We start from the raw sequence: 11,501 nt of genomic DNA, 5'->3' as shown, positions 1-11,501 counted from the left end.
GTTGCGGAGCACAGGCTCCGGACGCGCAGGCTCAGCGGCCATGGCTCACGGGCCCAGCCGCTCCGCGGCATGTGGGATCTTCCCGGACCGGGGCACGAACCCGTGTCCCCTGCATCGGCAGGCGGACTCTCAACCCCTGCGCCACCAGGGAAGCCCCCCACATTTATTTCTAAGCAGCCTGGTGTTGCTTGAGATCTTTCACAACTGAAGTTATGTTCCTAGAGATTCATGCTCTTCAGCCCCAAATGAGTAACATCACTGGGCATTTCTATACTGTATTTCCCTAAAGAAGTCATTCATTAACTACCCATGATGACTATCTCATATCTCTTCCTCAGTCCTAAACCTCCAGTCTATCATCTCTCTGCCTTATTTTCAACTGATGAAGTTGCCCTTACATTTTCTTTTTTGATAGAAGGAAGTCATTAGGAGGTCATTCCTTCACCTTCCCATTAGCGAATCTATAAAACCACTAATTTTCTCCTACATTTCTAATGTTTCAATAGAAAGAGTGCCCTTCTATGAACATAGATACAGAGAACAAATTGGTGGTTGTAAGAGGTGGGGGTGAGAGGGATGAGAAAAATAGGTAGACTGGTTTTATTTTTAAGTTCAAATAAAATTTAAAATTTTTAAATAAATAAATCTAGGCAAAAGGAGATATTACAAACAGATCATAATCGTGAATTTGAATGTGTTACTCAAAATTCTAAGAGCTATTTTTCAATGTCCAATTTCAAGATATACATGTTGAACACGTGTACATTTCTGGTCAATATATAATTAGTAGCGGGATTTCACAGTTACAGAATGTGTGTATCTTCAGCTTTTATAGATGCTCCCAAACTGCTTTCCAATAAAGTTCACTGTATTTTCATACACAGTGAAATACTACATAGTACTAGAACAGATTCAGATAAATCACAAAAATGAAATCTCATAAACACGGATATAAGAGAGGATGGATATTACGGTACCATTTTTAATATAAGCATTACCGAAACTGCTCTCTGCAATTTTAAGACAGGATATGTGGGGTGACTACTGTCTAGAAAGGAGCAAAGGGGGACTTCTGGGGCACTGGTACCATGGTAATATTTTGTTTCATGATCTGGATGCAAGTTACTTATTTTTAGTTTGTGAAAATTGATGAGTTATATAACTTCAATGAAGAGTTTAAAAAATTAAGTGGCTATACATGTATATATGTATTTGTGTATAAATACTTCAATTAAAAGGTTTTAAAAATCCTAAACAGGGCTTCCCTGGTGGCGCAGTGGTTGAGAGTCCGCCTGCCAATGCAGGGGACACCGGTTCGTGCCCCGGTCCGGGAAGATCCCACATGCCGCGGAGCGGCTGGGCCCGTGAGCCATGGCCGCTGAGCCTGCGCGTCCGGAGCCTGTGCTCCGCAACGGGAGAGGCCACAACAGTGAGAGGCCCGCGTACCGCAAAAAAAAAAAAGAAATAATTTTAAATATGATAAACGCAAATCAAGAATTTAGAAAAATAATTACAAAATAAATCTAAGGAAATCATAAGGAAAACACGATTTATAAACATAATTCATTAAATATTCATTTCATGAAATATCAAAAGGTAGAGAATTAAAAATGAATATAAGAATTGGTTCATTGCAAAAAGACAAAATTAGTAGTGTTAACTTATATAATTGAGAAAGAAAGACAAAGGAATACACAAAATTTTTGAAAAAGGAAAACTTACCACAAACTGGAAAAATTACAATATTCTTAAGAATCTATTTTGTTGAACTATAATAAGAGTTTGAAAACCAAGATAAGATATATGTTTCTAGAAAAGATGTAGTTTACTAAAATTGACTCCAACAGAATTAGTCATTGTAGTTGAACTAGAGAAAGTTGTCAAGAACCACACCCCCAAAGTGCTAAGAATAAATGTCTTCACAAGGGAATTACAAGGACTTTTTTTTTTTTTTTTCTTTTCGATACGCGGGCCTCTCACTGCTGTGGCCTCTCCCGCTGCGGAGCACAGGCTCCGGACGCGCAGGCTCAGCGGCCATGGCTCACGGGCCCAGCCGCTCCACGGCATGTGGGATCCTCCCGGACCAGGGCACGAACCCGTGTCCCCTGCATCGGCAGGCGGACTCTCAACCACTGCGCCACCAGATAAGCCCTACAAGGACTTTTTAAAAGCAGATAATTTCAAGCCTATGTAAATTCTTTCACAGAATAAAAATTAAGAGAAGCTTCCAAATTTGTTTTATAAAATCAATATAATTTTGATATCAAAACACAAAAAAAACTGTCTCCCAGAAAACTACAAACTAACCTCACTTACCAATATTTAGGCAAAAATGCTAAATAAAACTCAAAGAGATCCAATATACAAGTTTATTCCATAAAAGTAAGATGGTTTAATATTAGAAAATGTGTCAATGCAATTTAACGTATTAACACTTAGGAGAAAAATCATAATTTTTATAAATACTTTAAAAACGAGCAAAATTCAACATCAATTCCTATTTTTAAAATATTAATAAAATAATAGATGGATAATTTCTTAATATGATAAAATATATCTACCCTAACCTGACAGTTAGCATCATTAAGGAGGGAACACTATTATTTATATTAAATTCAGGAAAAAGACAAAGATGTTCACTTTCACCCTATTAATTAATGTTGTCCCAAGATACTACCCAATGCAATTATAAAAGAGAAATAATTTGAAAGGATTTTTAAAAATTAGAAGGGAAAAGACTGAAGTATTATATGTAGAATATATAATGGTATAAATAAAAACTCAAACAACTGAAAAAATTATTACAAATAATAATAGCATGAAATATGAAAGGGAAAAAAAACCCTTATAAGAGCAAAAAAAAGATAAAATATTAGCAATAAAGTTAACAAAAAATAAGCAAGATCTACATGAAGACTACTATAAAATGCCCCAGAGGTACACAACAGGAAATTTGAAGAAGCAGAACAGCTACCATGTCATTGAGTGGAAAGAATCAATGTCATTAAATGTAACATTTCCATAAATGAATCAAAATTCAGTGTGATATACACAAATGCCAAAATTTTTCTATACCAACTGATTACAAACATCATGTGGAAAAATAAAGTAAGCATATCTAGAAACATTCTGAATACAAATCAAAAAAAATGAGGGAGGATTAATCCCATGAGATAAACATGTTATGAAGCTAACATAATCAAACTAGTGTGATACAGGACAATAAACAGCCAATGAAACCAAGTAGAAAGTCCAGAAATATGAGAATTTAGTATATGATAAAAGTAGTATAGCAAAACAGTAAGGAAATGATGGACTATTCAAATAAATGGTGCTAGAACAGTTAGACAGCCTTCTGGAAAAAGACAAATTGGAATGCATCTCCCACATCTTATACCAGGATAAATTCCAAATGGATCAAAGACTTAATGTTACAAAAATTAAATGCTAGAAGAAAACTTGGAGACTTCAAAATTATCTTTGGAGTTGGGGAAGACCTTTCTAAAAATAAAACAAGAAAAAAACATAAAAGTTTATTAAACCTGATTACATAAAATAAAGATTCCATATGGCAAAAACTACCACAAGCAAAGACAAATAAAAAACTGAGAAATAGTATCTGTTGCTCACATCCTGGATAGAGGCTAATTTTGCTAATTTTTTTTTTTTATTAAGGATCCTTAGTTTTTTGGGGGCGTTGTTTTTCGGGTTTTTTGGCCACGCCATGGGGCTTGCAGGATCTCACTTCCCCGACCAGGGATTGAACCTGGACTACAGCAGTGAAAGCCCGAAACCCTAACCACTAGGCAACCAGGGGACTCCCTAATTTTGCTAATATATAAAGGGCTCATATAAATCAATAAGACCAATTACTAAATTTAAACATTGGCAAAGAATATGATCTGGAAGTTACAGAAAATGAAGATGGCTTTTTAAAATTAAAAGCTTACAAAATGCAAAAAGGTATACAGAAATAAAAATTGTAAATCACCCATTATCCTTCAACCCAGAGACAGCTTTTGCTAATATTTTTTAAATGTGCGTATGTGTGGTTGAAGAAAATTGGGCTCTGAATATAAATTTCTGTGACATTTTGTTTTTACTTAACATCTTGATGTTTATTTCCAATTTTATGAAATTGCTTTCCAAAACCTAAAAAACAAAAAAAGTTAAAAATGTTCAGCCATAAGCATAACTTATAACAAGTGAAAAATTAAGACTACTCTAATTTTCAGTCATCAGATTAGCAAAGATCAAAAAGTTTGGTCACACACTGTGCTGGCGATTACAGGGACCACGCAATCTCACAAACTGATGGAGTGTTAATTGCTACTTCCTCAAATGCAGTTTAGTAAGACCTATGAAAATTATGAAGGTATATCAGTCATGAGAAAGAAAGACATCCTGCCATTTGCAACGACATGGATGGACCCTGAAGACATTACATTAAGAGAGATGAGTCAGGCAGAGAAAGAGAAGTACTGTTATGATATCACTTGTATATGGAATCAAAAAAAAGCTAAACTTGTAAAAACAGAGAGTAAAATGGTAGTTACCAGAGGATGCGGGGTAGGAGGTTAAGACAGAAATTGTTTAGGATACAAATTTGCAAGGAGTAGTAAGTAAGCTCTAGAGATCTAATGCACAGTAGTGAAGATAGCTAACAATTCTGTATTGTAATCATCAAACTTGCTAAAAGACTAGAAGTTAATGATTGCAACCACTAAAGAGAAAGGATCATTATGTAATGTGACAAAGGTATTAATTATTGCTGCAATGGCAATCATATCACAGTTTATAAATGTTTCAAATAAACATGTTGCACACCTTAAATTTACACTATATGGCAAATATACTTCAATTTACAAAAAGAAAAAGGAAATGCTAAAAAAATTATGGAGGTACATACATTTACTTAGCAATTTTATTTGGGGGATTTATTTTACAAATATACTTGAATACACAAAAAGTGACATTTGTTGCAATATTCTTTATAATAGAAAAAACAGTAAAATCAAAACATCCATTAACAGCCATCCATACAAAGGAGAAAGAATAGAGGGCAAGGAGGAGAAGAGAAAAGAAAGAAAGACACAAATGTGCTTATATGTGGATAGGGAACAGCTTCCAAATGTATCATTAGGGCCAAAAAACAAGTTTAAAAAGCAGTGCCTTGGGCTTCCCTGGTGGCGCAGTGGTTGAGAGAGAGTCCGCCTGCCGATGCAGGGGACACGGGTTCGTGCCCCGGTCCGGGAGGATCCCACATGCCGCGGAGCGGCTGGGCCCGTGAGCCATGGCTGCTGAGCCTGCACGTCCGGAGCCTGTGCTCCGCAACGGGAGAGGCCACAACAGTGAGAGGCCCGCGTACCGCAAAAAAATATATAAAAATAAATTTAAAAAATAAAAAGCAGTGCCTTTACTATACTATCATTTGTATTTAAAAGGGTTTTTTAAAAATACTTGAGCGTATGTTTGCTTTCCTATATAAATTCTCTCTGGAAGATTTAATAAGAAATTAATAACATTATTTTCTTTCAAAGAAGTTAATTGTGTGGCTAGGAGACAAGAGGAGAAGGGGAATTTTTTGCTGTATACATCTTTGTATCTTCTGAATTTTCAACGGTATAAACATATAATCTATTCAAGAAATGAATAAAAATAAAATCAGAGGTGTTTTGTGATATGTGTTACTAAATGTTGAGAATGAAGTCATGCTTACTGTATAACGCACACCAGGCTTCCTATAAAATGTTTACTATAGGGCTTCCCTGGTGGCGCAGTGGTTGAGAGTCCGCCTGCCGATGCAGGGGACACGGGTTCATGCCCCGGTCCAGGAGGATCCCACATGCCGTGGAGCGGCTGGGCCCGTGAGCCATGGCCGCTGAGCCTGCGCATCTGGAGCCTGTGCTCCGCAACAGGAGAGGCCACAGCAGTGAGAGGCCCGCGTACCGCAAAAAAAAATGCTTACTATAAAGGCCACTGCCACTCGTGTGTTTCCCCATCTTTGGTCTGTTTCAGTCACAAGTGGCAAAAAAGACTTTTTTCTCAAGTTATCCAGAACTAGCATATGATACGTGATGGCCATTCCCTGAAGGCCAGGAATATTCTCAATGTGTGTCAACTTGGGTTATGAGGGCATGTGTCTCTGGTCCAATAAATTTAAGAAATGCTGTATTAACCATAGCAAACAGGCTTATCACCACAGCTCTCCTCAGAGCCTTTAATTTGCCAAGATGCACTGAGAACCTCCATTTGGAAGTTTTAGAATGAGTTCCTATTTTGTGCGTTTTGAACGGGATTGTTCGTCGCTAGATGTATAAATCAATTTTGTTATTGACATCCCTCCCTTTTGAGCTTTCCGATCTCCTATGCTTTCTTCATTATGCTTACATTTATAAAGTGGTTTAAGTCTGCTTTGTTGAATTGGTTTTTTTTAGATTTCCTTCCTTTTCTTAAACTAGAAATAAATTTTTTTCATACTGAAGAATGTTCAGTGAGATTTCTACCAACGTAAAATCTTTGTCTGCTTAATAGTGTTTGCTTACGTGAATAAAAAATATTACCTGCCGTCATCAGTAAACAAAGGATGTTGCAGCCATCGAGCCATCGCATTACAGCCACCCAGATGGGGAGCCCTGAGGGAATTCAGGATGGAAACAGAATGCCCGCCATCAAACCATCAGATACTGCAGGCACCCCCTGACGGTGCAGTCTGAGGAAACCCAGGATGAGAAAGCACAGGCTACTGACCCCAACAGCTGCAGTGCACATCAAAGGAATGACTTCAGTGAGCCCAGATTCTTGCATCTTCCCATACATAGAAAAGTGCTAAATTCCTTAACTTGAGATATCTGGTTTGCTTTAATTGATAGTAATCTTTTGATGTTCCGACTAGGTGGTCTTTGTTGCAAAAACTCCTATATCCTGGCTTCCCCCCACCCCCTTTACCTATTCGGAGCAGTCTCTCAGAGTTAGCTGAGATGCTGCGCCCCGGGCTTAAGGCCTCAGTTTTGTCTGCCGAATAGAACATAACTCTCAACTTTTAGGTTGTGCATGTTTTTCGGTCAACATGTATAAATCTAAAATGTAAAACATCTCTCCAATTGAGTCCTTTATTTTCTATACACGAAAAAATTGTTTCTAATTTACCATCACTATTGGTATGACAAGCCCTAGAAAGCCGCCTCTCTAAGTTCTAGTACATTAGTGATAAAGGAGCATCCCCCATATCATCTGCTGACTTTTTTAACGAAAGAATTTCTTTCACTCACTCAGCCCTAGAGCAAGGGTAACGTTACCTACAGTCAACTTGAGAAGGCCAGAAAGAGATGTAAAGAACTAGAGACTAAAAATCAACTGAAAACAAAATCTGAGGAACCAGTAGTTACGGGAAGGCTCAGAGAAGAAAACTGGGCTGAATCTTTTAAAAAACGGAATTATTTAACAACAATAGTAGCAACAATGACAACAAAATAACCACAAGTGTGGGAAGTGCAAGGAATGGTAAGAATAACCTGTTTATCCTTGAGCAAACAACTACACTTTCCAAATTTTAACTTCATCATCTAAAAGTGAGAGGGGTAATAATGCTGATGTCACAAGGGAGTCCAGAACAATAGTTAAGATAATTTATACGTGGTAAATGAATGATACAAGATGGCCATTTCGTTATTTTTTTTATGAAGCCATATAAGGGTAGCAACTAAAGTTGAATCACCAATCTCCAGAGCTTAATCTATAATAAATTCACCAAATAAAACTTATTCCTCCTTCTCTTCCTATCTGCAAAGAATTAGGTTAAATTCCTTCTGAAATTGAAGCACTATTTCTTTTTCTTATCAGGAAGAAGCAGAAGCTTGTCCTAAAGGTCCCATTTTCTGAACTTCAACGTCCATGGACTTGTAAGAAGGGAAAAATATAGGCAAAGAGCAAAATCAATAAAGACCTTGAAACTCTCAAGCGTTAAAGAGATCCTATAGATCACTTGAATCTATTCAGAGCAGGTCTGGACTTTAGATGGAGTCATTGCTCATGACCTGGAGTGGAAAGGGCCACCGTCCTGAGACAAAAAAAGGGTGAACTGCCCTTCCCCATTTCATAACCAGTCTATAGGACAATGGATAAACATGGACACCTTGGGTGGAGTCCTCACTGGGCCAAAGACTTAGCTGCACTAGACAGCATTCCTCATGTACCGTCCTTAAAAACTACCAACAAATAATATGACTTTTTGTTGACACCATGAAAGCTGTCCAGGAAGGAACATTACTGTTTCAGGTGTGAAACATCTCATCTTTATTTGTGATTTGATCCCTCCTAAAGATTCTGTTATTTTTTTTAAGTACTTGATATCCAAAATGATGGCATGGTATTTTTTCACCTTAGCAAATGAATTCTGAATAACATACTGGATGCCGAGAAAACTGGTAGGCCAATTTTGTCAACACCTTTTCCCATCTTATTATTCTTAATGTCTTAATGAAGACATTAAGTCAATAAATATCAAAACATAGCTATGGGCAGCTGGAAATAGGTGAGGGACTTCCCTGGCGGTACAGTGGTTGAGACTCCGGGCTTCCACTGCAGGGGGCACGGGTTCCATCTCTGGCCGGGGAGCTAAGATCCCACATGCCTCACAGCACGGCCAAAAAAAAAAAAAAAAAAGCCATCACCTGTGAGAAAATATTTATGGAAACAATTAGATTCTTCATCAAGCAGCTCCCCAAAGCAAGTAATAGATGATTGGGGAAGTACATGTCACATGTCACGATTGTTTGTCACTGTTTTCTGGTAATATTGTGAGGTTTTACTTTCTTGTGAAATAGCCTGATTGCTAGAAAGCTATTAAAAGCCTCATAACTCAAATTCTCAGGTATGGCTTTTTTTTAATTAGATTACCAATACTTATAAAAACATAACAATGTTCCTCATTTATAAATCTCCCCCCCAAAAATTACAGAAATGAAATTAAAGTTGTTTCACTTTTTAAAAATTATTATTATCAAAGTAATACCAGCTTTTGGTCAAAAAAAAAATCAAATGCTGAAAAGGTGTTTTGTGAAAACCATCAGTCAGTCTCCCTCCTCACCTCAATTTCCACCTCCCAGAAGCTATGTTTTTGTTGATTTCTGGCTTTAGTTTTGGGGTGGTTACTGTCATAGGTCCAAGTGCATGTACCCAATACATGCACACATACATTGCTTTATCCATCTGTAAACAATATCCATTGACCCATCACCGTAAAAGATGAGGACTGAAACATCACTTCCGTTGCCCTCAAATTCCCCCTCTCCTCCTCCCAAATTTTAAGAGTTATATTACTACTTGTATTCCTTATTCTTGTTGCCTCAAAATTATTGAATGATTTTAAGTTGCAATTTCTTGTTCTACTATTTATAGTTAATGACTATCAACTCCACATGATACAAAAAGACTATATTAGCTCCCCTTGACTTCCAATGACTTCTCCCATTTTCTACTTTCTAACTTCTGAAAGCAACATGCTCCTTTTGCACTGGAATATGCTGTTCTGTAACTATAGTTCAGTCTTCTATGCTTTATCTATGAATTTATTTTAAATGTGGAAAACCAACAAGCAGCATTGCTAATGTCGTTATTAAAAGTATTATTGGACTTAGGACCAAAAAGAGCTTTCCGTTAAGTTCAGTGACACAGTCAATAGACCCAGATAAAAGGAGATTGTTTCCAACATAAAAATCGAATGCATTTTATTTTCTTACACTTCATCATTGACTCAACAGCAGGCAAAGTCTAGTTTGGGTTTGTAATTCTGCTCAATTGTCTTCCTTTATGTTGTTTAGATCATACATACTCCAAAAAATGATAAGTATACACTTTACCATTTCCTCAAAGGAATTCAGATTTTTGACCATGTTACTATCAGTTAGATGTAATCCACTTTTTTTCCCCAGAAGCAGCTTTCTCAAAGCCCTTCATCCTCCTATTCCATTCTTGACAAATAGCTCCTAACCCTGACTCATATTCATCACTACTGGAAATTCCTTCACTGCATGTCCCACTGGAAATTCCTTCACTGAATGTCTCGGTTATATCCATCAACTGTTTCCTAGATCTCATGTCTTACTCTTTTTTTAATTGAAATATATTTGACATATTGTGTAAAGTGAAGATATAGCTGTTAACTTAATACATTTATATATTGTAATATGATTGCTATTGTAGTGATAATTAGCACCTCTATCATGTTACAGAATTATCCCTTTTTTAGTGGTTGGAATCATTAAGTTCTAGTCTCTTTGCAAGATTAATGATTATGATACAGTACTGTTGTCTATATTCACTACACTATGCATTAGATCGCTAGGATTTATTTACGACCCCTTATACGTCTGTACCCTTAAACAACATCTGTTCAATCCCCCCAACCCCCAATCTCCTGGTAGCCACTATTTTAACCTTTTCTTATTTCCTACCTTTCTTATTAGAATATATTCTCAAGTCACTTGCTCAGAAAGGTTACCATAAAAAAGTAAATTCTCTCAGTCCTTGAATGTATGGAAAGGATTTGGGGTTTGTTTGTTGTTTCTTTCTTGCCCTCACTCTTGATTGGTAGTTTGGTTAATTCTAGGTCTAAAATTATTTCCCTTAAGTACTTCGAAGAAATTTCATTATCTTTGAGCATTCATTGTTACTAATCAGAAATCAGAATGCAACATGAACCTCTGTCCTTTGTTGGTTTTTGTATTTTCTTTCTCTAGGTTTCAGGATCTTCTTTTTGTCCTTAGTGGCTCACAGCATTACACTTCATCTGGATGTAACTACAGTAACCATATAATGCCTAATTTTTTTTTTTTTTCGGTATGCGGGCCTCTCACTGTTGTGGCCTCTCCCATTACGGAGCACAGGCTCCGGACGCACAGGCTCAGCGGCCCTGGCTCACGGGCCCAGCCGCTCCGCGGCATGTGGGATCTTCCTGGACCAAGGCACGAACCCGTGTCCCCTGCATTGGCAGGCGGACTCTCAACCACTGCGCCACCAGGGAAGCCCATGCCTAATATTTTTAATGTAATTTAAAGTCTAGAGGCTGGACAAAATGCTCCAGGAAGTTATTAAAGAGCTTGGATCCTTCTAGCTTCTTATGCAATCCACTTATCATGTTTCTGAACCTCCTGTTCATGGCCACAAGGATGGCTGTGACACACTGAGGTATCACCTCTACATCACGTGCAAAACTGGGTATAGGGACACCCCTGCAAGGAAATCTGCAGAGGAAATTATTTTTCATCGTGTGTGCTTGTACTCTTAAGAAAAGCAGGTACTTATAATGCGAAAGAGGGGAGAATGATCATGGCTTAGGTAGGTAGTCTCAAATGTTCCATTTGATGAAACTTACGTAAGACTAATTCAGGGCTTATCAATCAAAAGACCATGTCTTTCATCAGCACTCAGAAATTTTCTTCTATTTTTAAAAAATAATTGCTTCCTCTCCATTTTCTCTAATCTTGCTCCCTGAAATTCCT

Source organism: Grampus griseus, assembly GCF_964374135.1.
Source record: "Grampus griseus genome assembly, chromosome: 9".
Lineage (NCBI taxonomy): Eukaryota > Metazoa > Chordata > Mammalia > Artiodactyla > Delphinidae > Grampus > Grampus griseus.
Note: the sequence above shows the minus strand (reverse complement) of the source record.